Raw genomic sequence first — 13,168 nt, 5'->3', positions numbered from 1 at the left:
AATAAAAGGATAAGAGGAAAATGCTTGAATTGACGCTTAAAATGAATTTCGGTCTAGAAAAGCCACACTGCTTCGCAGGACGGGGTAGTTTAAAAGAATAAAGCGAAAGGAACATGGCGGGTGCGATCATACCAGCACTAATGCACCGGATCCCATCAGAACTCCGAAGTTAAGCGTGCTTGGGCGAGAGTAGTACTAGGATGGGTGACCCCCTGGGAAGTCCTCGTGTTGCACCCCTCTCTTTTTTGTTTCGAAATCCAAATTTCCTATTCGTTCTTTATCCTGTAGTAATTTAGCTCCGTCGGAACGATTGCTTAATATTTTGCTTCTTGTCGAAGCGTGAAGGAGGATCTGAAGGCGCGAGACAAATCAGGAACGGTACGGCTCGATCAAAGCCCGGATCGTCGCTCAAATTTGTCGGCGCAAATGTATCACCGCAACTAGGGGTGGCAATTTTCGACACGACCTGAAAACACGACACGAACCTAACACGAAATTAATGGGTTTGGGTTGAGGTTTCGGGAATTCGGGTCAGAATCGGGTTGGACCCGATGAACCCGAAAAGAAAACCGGTCGATTTCGGGTCAACCCGTGGTGACTTGATATGACCCGTTTACGAATTAAAAATAATTTAATAAACATAAAAATAATTTTATCTAACTAAACTAAGTTATTCTTTTTTTCAAAGGCATTAATTACTTAATCCTAAACGAATTTATTTAATTTGTGTGAAGTTGAAATTATTATACTTGGACAAATAATATATTATATTATTTTTCACTTTTGTATAGTTTTAATTTATTTTATATTTTGCTTGGGATAAAACACTTTTACGGTGTTTAATTTATTTTAGATTTGATTTGGAATCATTTATTTAAATTTTTATTACTTGATTATGTAATTAGTTTTGTGAGAAATTGATTTTATCAGAAATTACAGTGATAAATTAATAAATTAAAATTAAGTTTCGGGTCATTTCGGGTCGACCCGCCGCCCCGTAAACCTGAAATTTTCGGGTTCGGGTCAGCATACCTGACCCGTCACGGGTTGGCGGGTCGGGGTTCGGGTCAACAGATTTTCTGGCGGGTCTGTTGACCCGAACCCGACCCGCCAACCTGATTTGGACCCGAATTGCCACCCCTAACTGCAAGCGTGAAGGATTGATTTCATGATAATTTAGAGTTGCGGGATGAGGGAAAAAAACAGGGTGCAAATCAATAACAAAAAAAAATATAAAGTAAATAAATAAAAGGATAAGAGGAAAATGCTTGAATTGACGCTTAAAATGAATTTCGGTCTAGAAAAGCCACACTGCTTCGCAGGACGGGGTAGTTTAAAAGAATAAAGCGAAAGGAACATGGCGGGTGCGATCATACCAGCACTAATGCACCGGATCCCATCAGAACTCCGAAGTTAAGCGTGCTTGGGCGAGAGTAGTACTAGGATGGGTGACCCCCTGGGAAGTCCTCGTGTTGCACCCCTCTCTTTTTTGTTTCGAAATCCAAATTTCCTATTCGTTCTTTATCCTGTAGTAATTTAGCTCCGTCGGAACGATTGCTTAATATTTTGCTTCTTGTCGAAGCGTGAAGGAGGATCTGAAGGCGCGAGACAAATCAGGAACGGTACGGCTCGATCAAAGCCCGGATCGTCGCTCAAATTTGTCGGCGCAAATGTATCACCGCAACTAGGGGTGGCAATTTTCGACACGACCTGAAAACACGACACGAACCTAACACGAAATTAATGGGTTTGGGTTGAGGTTTCGGGAATTCGGGTCAGAATCGGGTTGGACCCGATGAACCCGAAAAGAAAACCGGTCGATTCCGGGTCAACCAGTGGTGACCTGATATGACCCGTTTACGAATTAAAAATAATTTAATAAACATAAAAATAATTTTATCTAACTAAACTAAGTTATTCTTTTTTTCAAAGGCATTAATTACTTAATCCTAAACGAATTTATTTAATTTGTGTGAAGTTGAAATTATTATACTTGGACAAATAATATATTATATTATTTTTCACTTTTGTATTGTTTTAATTTATTTTATATTTTGCTTGGGATAAAACACTTTTACGGTGTTTAATTTATTTTAGATTTGATTTGGAATCATTTATTTAAATTTTTATTACTTGATTATGTAATTAGTTTTGTGAGAAATTGATTTTATTAGAAATTACAGTGATAAATTAATAAATTAAAATTAAGTTTCGGGTCATTTCGGGTCGACCCGCCGCCCCGTAAACCTGAAATTTTCGGGTTCGGGTCAGCATACCTGACCCGTCACGGGTTGGCGGGTCGGGGTTCGGGTCAACAGATTTTCTGGCGGGTCTGTTGACCCGAACCCGACCCGCCAACCTGATTTGGACCCGAATTGCCACCCCTAACTGCAAGCGTGAAGGATTGATTTCATGATAATTTAGAGTTGCGGGATGAGGGAAAAAAACAGGGTGCAAATCAATAACAAAAAAAAATATAAAGTAAATAAATAAAAGGATAAGAGGAAAATGCTTGAATTGACGCTTAAAATGAATTTCGGTCTAGAAAAGCCACACTGCTTCGCAGGACGGGGTAGTTTAAAAGAATAAAGCGAAAGGAACATGGCGGGTGCGATCATACCAGCACTAATGCACCGGATCCCATCAGAACTCCGAAGTTAAGCGTGCTTGGGCGAGAGTAGTACTAGGATGGGTGACCCCCTGGGAAGTCCTCGTGTTGCACCCCTCTCTTTTTTGTTTCGAAATCCAAATTTCCTATTCGTTCTTTATCCTGTAGTAATTTAGCTCCGTCGGAACGATTGCTTAATATTTTGCTTCTTGTCGAAGCGTGAAGGAGGATCTGAAGGCGCGAGACAAATCAGGAACGGTACGGCTCGATCAAAGCCCGGATCGTCGCTCAAATTTGTCGGCGCAAATGTATCACCGCAACTAGGGGTGGCAATTTTCGACACGACCTGAAAACACGACACGAACCTAACACGAAATTAATGGGTTTGGGTTGAGGTTTCGGGAATTCGGGTCAGAATCGGGTTGGACCCGATGAACCCGAAAAGAAAACCGGTCGATTTCGGGTCAACCCGTGGTGACTTGATATGACCCGTTTACGAATTAAAAATAATTTAATAAACATAAAAATAATTTTATCTAACTAAACTAAGTTATTCTTTTTTTCAAAGGCATTAATTACTTAATCCTAAACGAATTTATTTAATTTGTGTGAAGTTGAAATTATTATACTTGGACAAATAATATATTATATTATTTTTCACTTTTGTATAGTTTTAATTTATTTTATATTTTGCTTGGGATAAAACACTTTTACGGTGTTTAATTTATTTTAGATTTGATTTGGAATCATTTATTTAAATTTTTATTACTTGATTATGTAATTAGTTTTGTGAGAAATTGATTTTATCAGAAATTACAGTGATAAATTAATAAATTAAAATTAAGTTTCGGGTCATTTCGGGTCGACCCGCCGCCCCGTAAACCTGAAATTTTCGGGTTCGGGTCAGCATACCTGACCCGTCACGGGTTGGCGGGTCGGGGTTCGGGTCAACAGATTTTCTGGCGGGTCTGTTGACCCGAACCCGACCCGCCAACCTGATTTGGACCCGAATTGCCACCCCTAACTGCAAGCGTGAAGGATTGATTTCATGATAATTTAGAGTTGCGGGATGAGGGAAAAAAACAGGGTGCAAATCAATAACAAAAAAAAATATAAAGTAAATAAATAAAAGGATAAGAGGAAAATGCTTGAATTGACGCTTAAAATGAATTTCGGTCTAGAAAAGCCACACTGCTTCGCAGGACGGGGTAGTTTAAAAGAATAAAGCGAAAGGAACATGGCGGGTGCGATCATACCAGCACTAATGCACCGGATCCCATCAGAACTCCGAAGTTAAGCGTGCTTGGGCGAGAGTAGTACTAGGATGGGTGACCCCCTGGGAAGTCCTCGTGTTGCACCCCTCTCTTTTTTGTTTCGAAATCCAAATTTCCTATTCGTTCTTTATCCTGTAGTAATTTAGCTCCGTCGGAACGATTGCTTAATATTTTGCTTCTTGTCGAAGCGTGAAGGAGGATCTGAAGGCGCGAGACAAATCAGGAACGGTACGGCTCGATCAAAGACCGGATCGTCGCTCAAATTTGTCGGCGCAAATGTATCACCGCAACTAGGGGTGGCAATTTTCGACACGACCTGAAAACACGACACGAACCTAACACGAAATTAATGGGTTTGGGTTGAGGTTTCGGGAATTCGGGTCAGAATCGGGTTGGACCCGATGAACCCGAAAAGAAAACCGGTCGATTTCGGGTCAACCCGTGGTGACCTGATATGACTCGTTTACGAATTAAAAATAATTTAATAAACATAAAAATAATTTTATCTAACTAAACTAAGTTATTCTTTTTTTCAAAGGCATTAATTACTTAATCCTAAACGAATTTATTTAATTTGTGTGAAGTTGAAATTATTATACTTGGACAAATAATATATTATATTATTTTTCACTTTTGTATTGTTTTAATTTATTTTATATTTTGCTTGGGATAAAACACTTTTACGGTGTTTAATTTATTTTAGATTTGATTTGGAATCATTTATTTAAATTTTTATTACTTGATTATGTAATTAGTTTTGTGAGAAATTGATTTTATCAGAAATTACAGTGATAAATTAATAAATTAAAATTAAGTTTCGGGTCATTTCGGGTCGACCCGCCGCCCCGTAAACCTGAAATTTTCGGGTTCGGGTCAGCATACCTGACCCGTCACGGGTTGGCGGGTCGGGGTTCGGGTCAACAGATTTTCTGGCGGGTCTGTTGACCCGAACCCGACCCGCCAACCTGATTTGGACCCGAATTGCCACCCCTAACTGCAAGCGTGAAGGATTGATTTCATGATAATTTAGAGTTGCGGGATGAGGGAAAAAAACAGGGTGCAAATCAATAACAAAAAAAAATATAAAGTAAATAAATAAAAGGATAAGAGGAAAATGCTTGAATTGACGCTTAAAATGAATTTCGGTCTAGAAAAGCCACACTGCTTCGCAGGACGGGGTAGTTTAAAAGAATAAAGCGAAAGGAACATGGCGGGTGCGATCATACCAGCACTAATGCACCGGATCCCATCAGAACTCCGAAGTTAAGCGTGCTTGGGCGAGAGTAGTACTAGGATGGGTGACCCCCTGGGAAGTCCTCGTGTTGCACCCCTCTCTTTTTTGTTTCGAAATCCAAATTTCCTATTCGTTCTTTATCCTGTAGTAATTTAGCTCCGTCGGAACGATTGCTTAATATTTTGCTTCTTGTCGAAGCGTGAAGGAGGATCTGAAGGCGCGAGACAAATCAGGAACGGTACGGCTCGATCAAAGCCCGGATCGTCGCTCAAATTTGTCGGCGCAAATGTATCACCGCAACTAGGGGTGGCAATTTTCGACACGACCTGAAAACACGACACGAACCTAACACGAAATTAATGGGTTTGGGTTGAGGTTTCGGGAATTCGGGTCAGAATCGGGTTGGACCCGATGAACCCGAAAAGAAAACCGGTCGATTCCGGGTCAACCAGTGGTGACCTGATATGACCCGTTTACGAATTAAAAATAATTTAATAAACATAAAAATAATTTTATCTAACTAAACTAAGTTATTCTTTTTTTCAAAGGCATTAATTACTTAATCCTAAACGAATTTATTTAATTTGTGTGAAGTTGAAATTATTATACTTGGACAAATAATATATTATATTATTTTTCACTTTTGTATTGTTTTAATTTATTTTATATTTTGCTTGGGATAAAACACTTTTACGGTGTTTAATTTATTTTAGATTTGATTTGGAATCATTTATTTAAATTTTTATTACTTGATTATGTAATTAGTTTTGTGAGAAATTGATTTTATTAGAAATTACAGTGATAAATTAATAAATTAAAATTAAGTTTCGGGTCATTTCGGGTCGACCCGCCGCCCCGTAAACCTGAAATTTTCGGTTTCGGGTCAGCATACCTGACCCGTCACGGGTTGGCGGGTCGGGGTTCGGGTCAACAGATTTTCTGGCGGGTCTGTTGACCCGAACCCGACCCGCCAACCTGATTTGGACCCGAATTGCCACCCCTAACTGCAAGCGTGAAGGATTGATTTCATGATAATTTAGAGTTGCGGGATGAGGGAAAAAAACAGGGTGCAAATCAATAACAAAAAAAAATATAAAGTAAATAAATAAAAGGATAAGAGGAAAATGCTTAAATTGACGCTTAAAATGAATTTCGGTCTAGAAAAGCCACACTGCTTCGCAGGACGGGGTAGTTTAAAAGAATAAAGCGAAAGGAACATGGCGGGTGCGATCATACCAGCACTAATGCACCGGATCCCATCAGAACTCCGAAGTTAAGCGTGCTTGGGCGAGAGTAGTACTAGGATGGGTGACCCCCTGGGAAGTCCTCGTGTTGCACCCCTCTCTTTTTTGTTTCGAAATCCAAATTTCCTATTCGTTCTTTATCCTATAGTAATTTAGCTCCGTCGGAACGATTGCTTAATATTTTGCTTCTTGTCGAAGCGTGAAGGAGGATCTGAAGGCGCGAGACAAATCAGGAACGGTACGGCTCGATCAAAGCCCGGATCGTCGCTCAAATTTGTCGGCGCAAATGTATCACCGCAACTAGGGGTGGCAATTTTCGACACGACCTGAAAACACGACACGAACCTAACACGAAATTAATGGGTTTGGGTTGAGGTTTCGGGAATTCGGGTCAGAATCGGGTTGGACCCGATGAACCCGAAAAGAAAACCGGTCGATTTCGGGTCAACCCGTGGTGACTTGATATGACCCGTTTACGAATTAAAAATAATTTAATAAACATAAAAATAATTTTATCTAACTAAACTAAGTTATTCTTTTTTTCAAAGGCATTAATTACTTAATCCTAAACGAATTTATTTAATTTGTGTGAAGTTGAAATTATTATACTTGGACAAATAATATATTATATTATTTTTCACTTTTGTATAGTTTTAATTTATTTTATATTTTGCTTGGGATAAAACACTTTTACGGTGTTTAATTTATTTTAGATTTGATTTGGAATCATTTATTTAAATTTTTATTACTTGATTATGTAATTAGTTTTGTGAGAAATTGATTTTATCAGAAATTACAGTGATAAATTAATAAATTAAAATTAAGTTTCGGGTCATTTCGGGTCGACCCGCCGCCCCGTAAACCTGAAATTTTCGGGTTCGGGTCAGCATACCTGACCCGTCACGGGTTGGCGGGTCGGGGTTCGGGTCAACAGATTTTCTGGCGGGTCTGTTGACCCGAACCCGACCCGCCAACCTGATTTGGACCCGAATTGCCACCCCTAACTGCAAGCGTGAAGGATTGATTTCATGATAATTTAGAGTTGCGGGATGAGGGAAAAAAACAGGGTGCAAATCAATAACAAAAAAAAATATAAAGTAAATAAATAAAAGGATAAGAGGAAAATGCTTGAATTGACGCTTAAAATGAATTTCGGTCTAGAAAAGCCACACTGCTTCGCAGGACGGGGTAGTTTAAAAGAATAAAGCGAAAGGAACATGGCGGGTGCGATCATACCAGCACTAATGCACCGGATCCCATCAGAACTCCGAAGTTAAGCGTGCTTGGGCGAGAGTAGTACTAGGATGGGTGACCCCCTGGGAAGTCCTCGTGTTGCACCCCTCTCTTTTTTGTTTCGAAATCCAAATTTCCTATTCGTTCTTTATCCTGTAGTAATTTAGCTCCGTCGGAACGATTGCTTAATATTTTGCTTCTTGTCGAAGCGTGAAGGAGGATCTGAAGGCGCGAGACAAATCAGGAACGGTACGGCTCGATCAAAGACCGGATCGTCGCTCAAATTTGTCGGCGCAAATGTATCACCGCAACTAGGGGTGGCAATTTTCGACACGACCTGAAAACACGACACGAACCTAACACGAAATTAATGGGTTTGGGTTGAGGTTTCGGGAATTCGGGTCAGAATCGGGTTGGACCCGATGAACCCGAAAAGAAAACCGGTCGATTTCGGGTCAACCCGTGGTGACCTGATATGACTCGTTTACGAATTAAAAATAATTTAATAAACATAAAAATAATTTTATCTAACTAAACTAAGTTATTCTTTTTTTCAAAGGCATTAATTACTTAATCCTAAACGAATTTATTTAATTTGTGTGAAGTTGAAATTATTATACTTGGACAAATAATATATTATATTATTTTTCACTTTTGTATTGTTTTAATTTATTTTATATTTTGCTTGGGATAAAACACTTTTACGGTGTTTAATTTATTTTAGATTTGATTTGGAATCATTTATTTAAATTTTTATTACTTGATTATGTAATTAGTTTTGTGAGAAATTGATTTTATCAGAAATTACAGTGATAAATTAATAAATTAAAATTAAGTTTCGGGTCATTTCGGGTCGACCCGCCGCCCCGTAAACCTGAAATTTTCGGGTTCGGGTCAGCATACCTGACCCGTCACGGGTTGGCGGGTCGGGGTTCGGGTCAACAGATTTTTTGGCGGGTCTGTTGACCCGAACCCGACCCGCCAACCTGATTTGGACCCGAATTGCCACCCCTAACTGCAAGCGTGAAGGATTGATTTCATGATAATTTAGAGTTGCGGGATGAGGGAAAAAAACAGGGTGCAAATCAATAACAAAAAAAAATATAAAGTAAATAAATAAAAGGATAAGAGGAAAATGCTTGAATTGACGCTTAAAATGAATTTCGGTCTAGAAAAGCCACACTGCTTCGCAGGACGGGGTAGTTTAAAAGAATAAAGCGAAAGGAACATGGCGGGTGCGATCATACCAGCACTAATGCACCGGATCCCATCAGAACTCCGAAGTTAAGCGTGCTTGGGCGAGAGTAGTACTAGGATGGGTGACCCCCTGGGAAGTCCTCGTGTTGCACCCCTCTCTTTTTTGTTTCGAAATCCAAATTTCCTATTCGTTCTTTATCCTGTAGTAATTTAGCTCCGTCGGAACGATTGCTTAATATTTTGCTTCTTGTCGAAGCGTGAAGGAGGATCTGAAGGCGCGAGACAAATCAGGAACGGTACGGCTCGATCAAAGCCCGGATCGTCGCTCAAATTTGTCGGCGCAAATGTATCACCGCAACTAGGGGTGGCAATTTTCGACACGACCTGAAAACACGACACGAACCTAACACGAAATTAATGGGTTTGGGTTGAGGTTTCGGGAATTCGGGTCAGAATCGGGTTGGACCCGATGAACCCGAAAAGAAAACCGGTCGATTTCGGGTCAACCCGTGGTGACCTGATATGACCCGATATGACCCGTTTACGAATTAAAAATAATTTAATAAACATAAAAATAATTTTATCTAACTAAACTAAGTTATTCTTTTTTTCAAAGGCATTAATTACTTAATCCTAAACGAATTTATTTAATTTGTGTGAAGTTGAAATTATTATACTTGGACAAATAATATATTATATTATTTTTCACTTTTGTATTGTTTTAATTTATTTTATATTTTGCTTGGGATAAAACACTTTTACGGTGTTTAATTTATTTTAGATTTGATTTGGAATCATTTATTTAAATTTTTATTACTTGATTATGTAATTAGTTTTGTGAGAAATTGATTTTATTAGAAATTACAGTGATAAATTAATAAATTAAAATTAAGTTTCGGGTCATTTCGGGTCGACCCGCCGCCCCGTAAACCTGAAATTTTCGGGTTCGGGTCAGCATACCTGACCCGTCACGGGTTGGCGGGTCGGGGTTCGGGTCAACAGATTTTCTGGCGGGTCTGTTGACCCGAACCCGACCCGCCAACCTGATTTGGACCCGAATTGCCACCCCTAACTGCAAGCGTGAAGGATTGATTTCATGATAATTTAGAGTTGCGGGATGAGGGAAAAAAACAGGGTGCAAATCAATAACAAAAAAAAATATAAAGTAAATAAATAAAAGGATAAGAGGAAAATGCTTGAATTGACGCTTAAAATGAATTTCGGTCTAGAAAAGCCACACTGCTTCGCAGGACGGGGTAGTTTAAAAGAATAAAGCGAAAGGAACATGGCGGGTGCGATCATACCAGCACTAATGCACCGGATCCCATCAGAACTCCGAAGTTAAGCGTGCTTGGGCGAGAGTAGTACTAGGATGGGTGACCCCCTGGGAAGTCCTCGTGTTGCACCCCTCTCTTTTTTGTTTCGAAATCCAAATTTCCTATTCGTTCTTTATCCTGTAGTAATTTAGCTCCGTCGGAACGATTGCTTAATATTTTGCTTCTTGTCGAAGCGTGAAGGAGGATCTGAAGGCGCGAGACAAATCAGGAACGGTACGGCTCGATCAAAGCCCGGATCGTCGCTCAAATTTGTCGGCGCAAATGTATCACCGCAACTAGGGGTGGCAATTTTCGACACGACCTGAAAACACGACACGAACCTAACACGAAATTAATGGGTTTGGGTTGAGGTTTCGGGAATTCGGGTCAGAATCGGGTTGGACCCGATGAACCCGAAAAGAAAACCGGTCGATTCCGGGTCAACCAGTGGTGACCTGATATGACCCGTTTACGAATTAAAAATAATTTAATAAACATAAAAATAATTTTATCTAACTAAACTAAGTTATTCTTTTTTTCAAAGGCATTAATTACTTAATCCTAAACGAATTTATTTAATTTGTGTGAAGTTGAAATTATTATACTTGGACAAATAATATATTATATTATTTTTCACTTTTGTATTGTTTTAATTTATTTTATATTTTGCTTGGGATAAAACACTTTTACGGTGTTTAATTTATTTTAGATTTGATTTGGAATCATTTATTTAAATTTTTATTACTTGATTATGTAATTAGTTTTGTGAGAAATTGATTTTATTAGAAATTACAGTGATAAATTAATAAATTAAAATTAAGTTTCGGGTCATTTCGGGTCGACCCGCCGCCCCGTAAACCTGAAATTTTCGGTTTCGGGTCAGCATACCTGACCCGTCACGGGTTGGCGGGTCGGGGTTCGGGTCAACAGATTTTCTGGCGGGTCTGTTGACCCGAACCCGACCCGCCAACCTGATTTGGACCCGAATTGCCACCCCTAACTGCAAGCGTGAAGGATTGATTTCATGATAATTTAGAGTTGCGGGATGAGGGAAAAAAACAGGGTGCAAATCAATAACAAAAAAAAATATAAAGTAAATAAATAAAAGGATAAGAGGAAAATGCTTGAATTGACGCTTAAAATGAATTTCGGTCTAGAAAAGCCACACTGCTTCGCAGGACGGGGTAGTTTAAAAGAATAAAGCGAAAGGAACATGGCGGGTGCGATCATACCAGCATTAATGCACCGGATCCCATCAGAACTCCGAAGTTAAGCGTGCTTGGGCGAGAGTAGTACTAGGATGGGTGACCCCCTGGGAAGTCCTCGTGTTGCACCCCTTTCTTTTTTGTTTCGAAATCCAAATTTCCTATTCGTTCTTTATCCTGTAGTAATTTAGCTCCGTCGGAACGATTGCTTAATATTTTGCTTCTTGTCGAAGCGTGAAGGAGGATCTGAAGGCGCGAGACAAATCAGGAACGGTACGGCTCGATCAAAGCCCGGATCGTCGCTCAAATTTGTCGGCGCAAATGTATCACCGCAACTAGGGGTGGCAATTTTCGACACGACCTGAAAACACGACACGAACCTAACACGAAATTAATGGGTTTGGGTTGAGGTTTCGGGAATTGGGGTTGGACCAGATGAACCCGAAAAGAAAACCGGTCGATTTCGGGTCAACCCGTGGTGACCTGATATGACCCGATATGACCTGTTTACGAATTAAAAATAATTTAATAAACATAAAAATAATTTTATCTAACTAAACTAAGTTATTCTTTTTTTCAAAGGCATTAATTACTTAATCCTAAACGAATTTATTTAATTTGTGTGAAGTTGAAATTATTATACTTGGACAAATAATATATTATATTATTTTTCACTTTTGTATTGTTTTAATTTATTTTATATTTTGCTTGGGATAAAACACTTTTACGGTGTTTAATTTATTTTAGATTTGATTTGGAATCATTTATTTAAATTTTTATTACTTGATTATGTAATTAGTTTTGTGAGAAATTGATTTTATTAGAAATTACAGTGATAAATTAATAAATTAAAATTAAGTTTCGGGTCATTTCGGGTCGACCCGCCGCCCCGTAAACCTGAAATTTTCGGGTTCGGGTCAGCATACCTGACCCGTCACGGGTTGGCGGGTCGGGGTTCGGGTCAACAGATTTTCTGGCGGGTCTGTTGACCCGAACCCGACCCGCCAACCTGATTTGGACCCGAATTGCCACCCCTAACTGCAAGCGTGAAGGATTGATTTCATGATAATTTAGAGTTGCGGGATGAGGGAAAAAAACAGGGTGCAAATCAATAACAAAAAAAAATATAAAGTAAATAAATAAAAGGATAAGAGGAAAATGCTTGAATTGACGCTTAAAATGAATTTCGGTCTAGAAAAGCCACACTGCTTCGCAGGACGGGGTAGTTTAAAAGAATAAAGCGAAAGGAACATGGCGGGTGCGATCATACCAGCATTAATGCACCGGATCCCATCAGAACTCCGAAGTTAAGCGTGCTTGGGCGAGAGTAGTACTAGGATGGGTGACCCCCTGGGAAGTCCTCGTGTTGCACCCCTTTCTTTTTTGTTTCGAAATCCAAATTTCCTATTCGTTCTTTATCCTGTAGTAATTTAGCTCCGTCGGAACGATTGCTTAATATTTTGCTTCTTGTCGAAGCGTGAAGGAGGATCTGAAGGCGCGAGACAAATCAGGAACGGTACGGCTCGATCAAAGCCCGGATCGTCGCTCAAATTTGTCGGCGCAAATGTATCACCGCAACTAGGGGTGGCAATTTTCGACACGACCTGAAAACACGACACGAACCTAACACGAAATTAATGGGTTTGGGTTGAGGTTTCGGGAATTGGGGTTGGACCCGATGAACCCGAAAAGAAAACCGGTCGATTTCGGGTCAACCCGTGGTGACCTGATATGACCCGATATGACCTGTTTACGAATTAAAAATAATTTAATAAACATAAAAATAATTTTATCTAACTAAACTAAGTTATTCTTTTTTTCAAAGGCATTAATTACTTAATCCTAAACGAATTTATT

At 39.5% G+C, this 13,168-nt stretch overlaps 11 non-coding genes across 11 annotated transcripts; all 11 read left to right on the top strand.

Annotated features, from left to right (window-relative positions):
* Positions 1 to 118: 118 nt before the first annotated feature.
* Positions 119 to 237, top strand: LOC140028242 (5S ribosomal RNA). The gene has a single exon (XR_011832196.1). It is a non-coding gene; the product is annotated as a 5S ribosomal RNA (ribosomal RNA).
* A 1,125-nt stretch (positions 238 to 1,362) lies between these two features.
* On the top strand, positions 1,363 to 1,481 carry LOC140028230 (5S ribosomal RNA). The gene has a single exon (XR_011832183.1). It is a non-coding gene; the product is annotated as a 5S ribosomal RNA (ribosomal RNA).
* A 1,125-nt stretch (positions 1,482 to 2,606) lies between these two features.
* LOC140028219 (5S ribosomal RNA) lies at positions 2,607 to 2,725 on the top strand. Its single transcript, XR_011832171.1, has one exon. It is a non-coding gene; the product is annotated as a 5S ribosomal RNA (ribosomal RNA).
* A 1,125-nt stretch (positions 2,726 to 3,850) lies between these two features.
* LOC140028208 (5S ribosomal RNA) lies at positions 3,851 to 3,969 on the top strand. Its single transcript, XR_011832159.1, has one exon. It is a non-coding gene; the product is annotated as a 5S ribosomal RNA (ribosomal RNA).
* A 1,125-nt stretch (positions 3,970 to 5,094) lies between these two features.
* On the top strand, positions 5,095 to 5,213 carry LOC140028197 (5S ribosomal RNA). Its single transcript, XR_011832147.1, has one exon. It is a non-coding gene; the product is annotated as a 5S ribosomal RNA (ribosomal RNA).
* A 1,125-nt stretch (positions 5,214 to 6,338) lies between these two features.
* LOC140028186 (5S ribosomal RNA) lies at positions 6,339 to 6,457 on the top strand. The gene has a single exon (XR_011832134.1). It is a non-coding gene; the product is annotated as a 5S ribosomal RNA (ribosomal RNA).
* A 1,125-nt stretch (positions 6,458 to 7,582) lies between these two features.
* LOC140028174 (5S ribosomal RNA) lies at positions 7,583 to 7,701 on the top strand. The gene has a single exon (XR_011832122.1). It is a non-coding gene; the product is annotated as a 5S ribosomal RNA (ribosomal RNA).
* A 1,125-nt stretch (positions 7,702 to 8,826) lies between these two features.
* Positions 8,827 to 8,945, top strand: LOC140028163 (5S ribosomal RNA). The gene has a single exon (XR_011832111.1). It is a non-coding gene; the product is annotated as a 5S ribosomal RNA (ribosomal RNA).
* Positions 8,946 to 10,080: 1,135 nt separating this feature from the next.
* On the top strand, positions 10,081 to 10,199 carry LOC140028151 (5S ribosomal RNA). Its single transcript, XR_011832100.1, has one exon. It is a non-coding gene; the product is annotated as a 5S ribosomal RNA (ribosomal RNA).
* Positions 10,200 to 11,324: 1,125 nt separating this feature from the next.
* Positions 11,325 to 11,443, top strand: LOC140030300 (5S ribosomal RNA). Its single transcript, XR_011834214.1, has one exon. It is a non-coding gene; the product is annotated as a 5S ribosomal RNA (ribosomal RNA).
* Positions 11,444 to 12,567: 1,124 nt separating this feature from the next.
* On the top strand, positions 12,568 to 12,686 carry LOC140030299 (5S ribosomal RNA). Its single transcript, XR_011834213.1, has one exon. It is a non-coding gene; the product is annotated as a 5S ribosomal RNA (ribosomal RNA).
* The last annotated feature ends 482 nt before the right edge of the window (positions 12,687 to 13,168 follow it).

Source organism: Coffea arabica, chromosome 11e (assembly GCF_036785885.1).
Source record: "Coffea arabica cultivar ET-39 chromosome 11e, Coffea Arabica ET-39 HiFi, whole genome shotgun sequence".
Lineage (NCBI taxonomy): Eukaryota > Viridiplantae > Streptophyta > Magnoliopsida > Gentianales > Rubiaceae > Coffea > Coffea arabica.
This window is presented reverse-complemented; position numbering and strand designations above follow the sequence as displayed.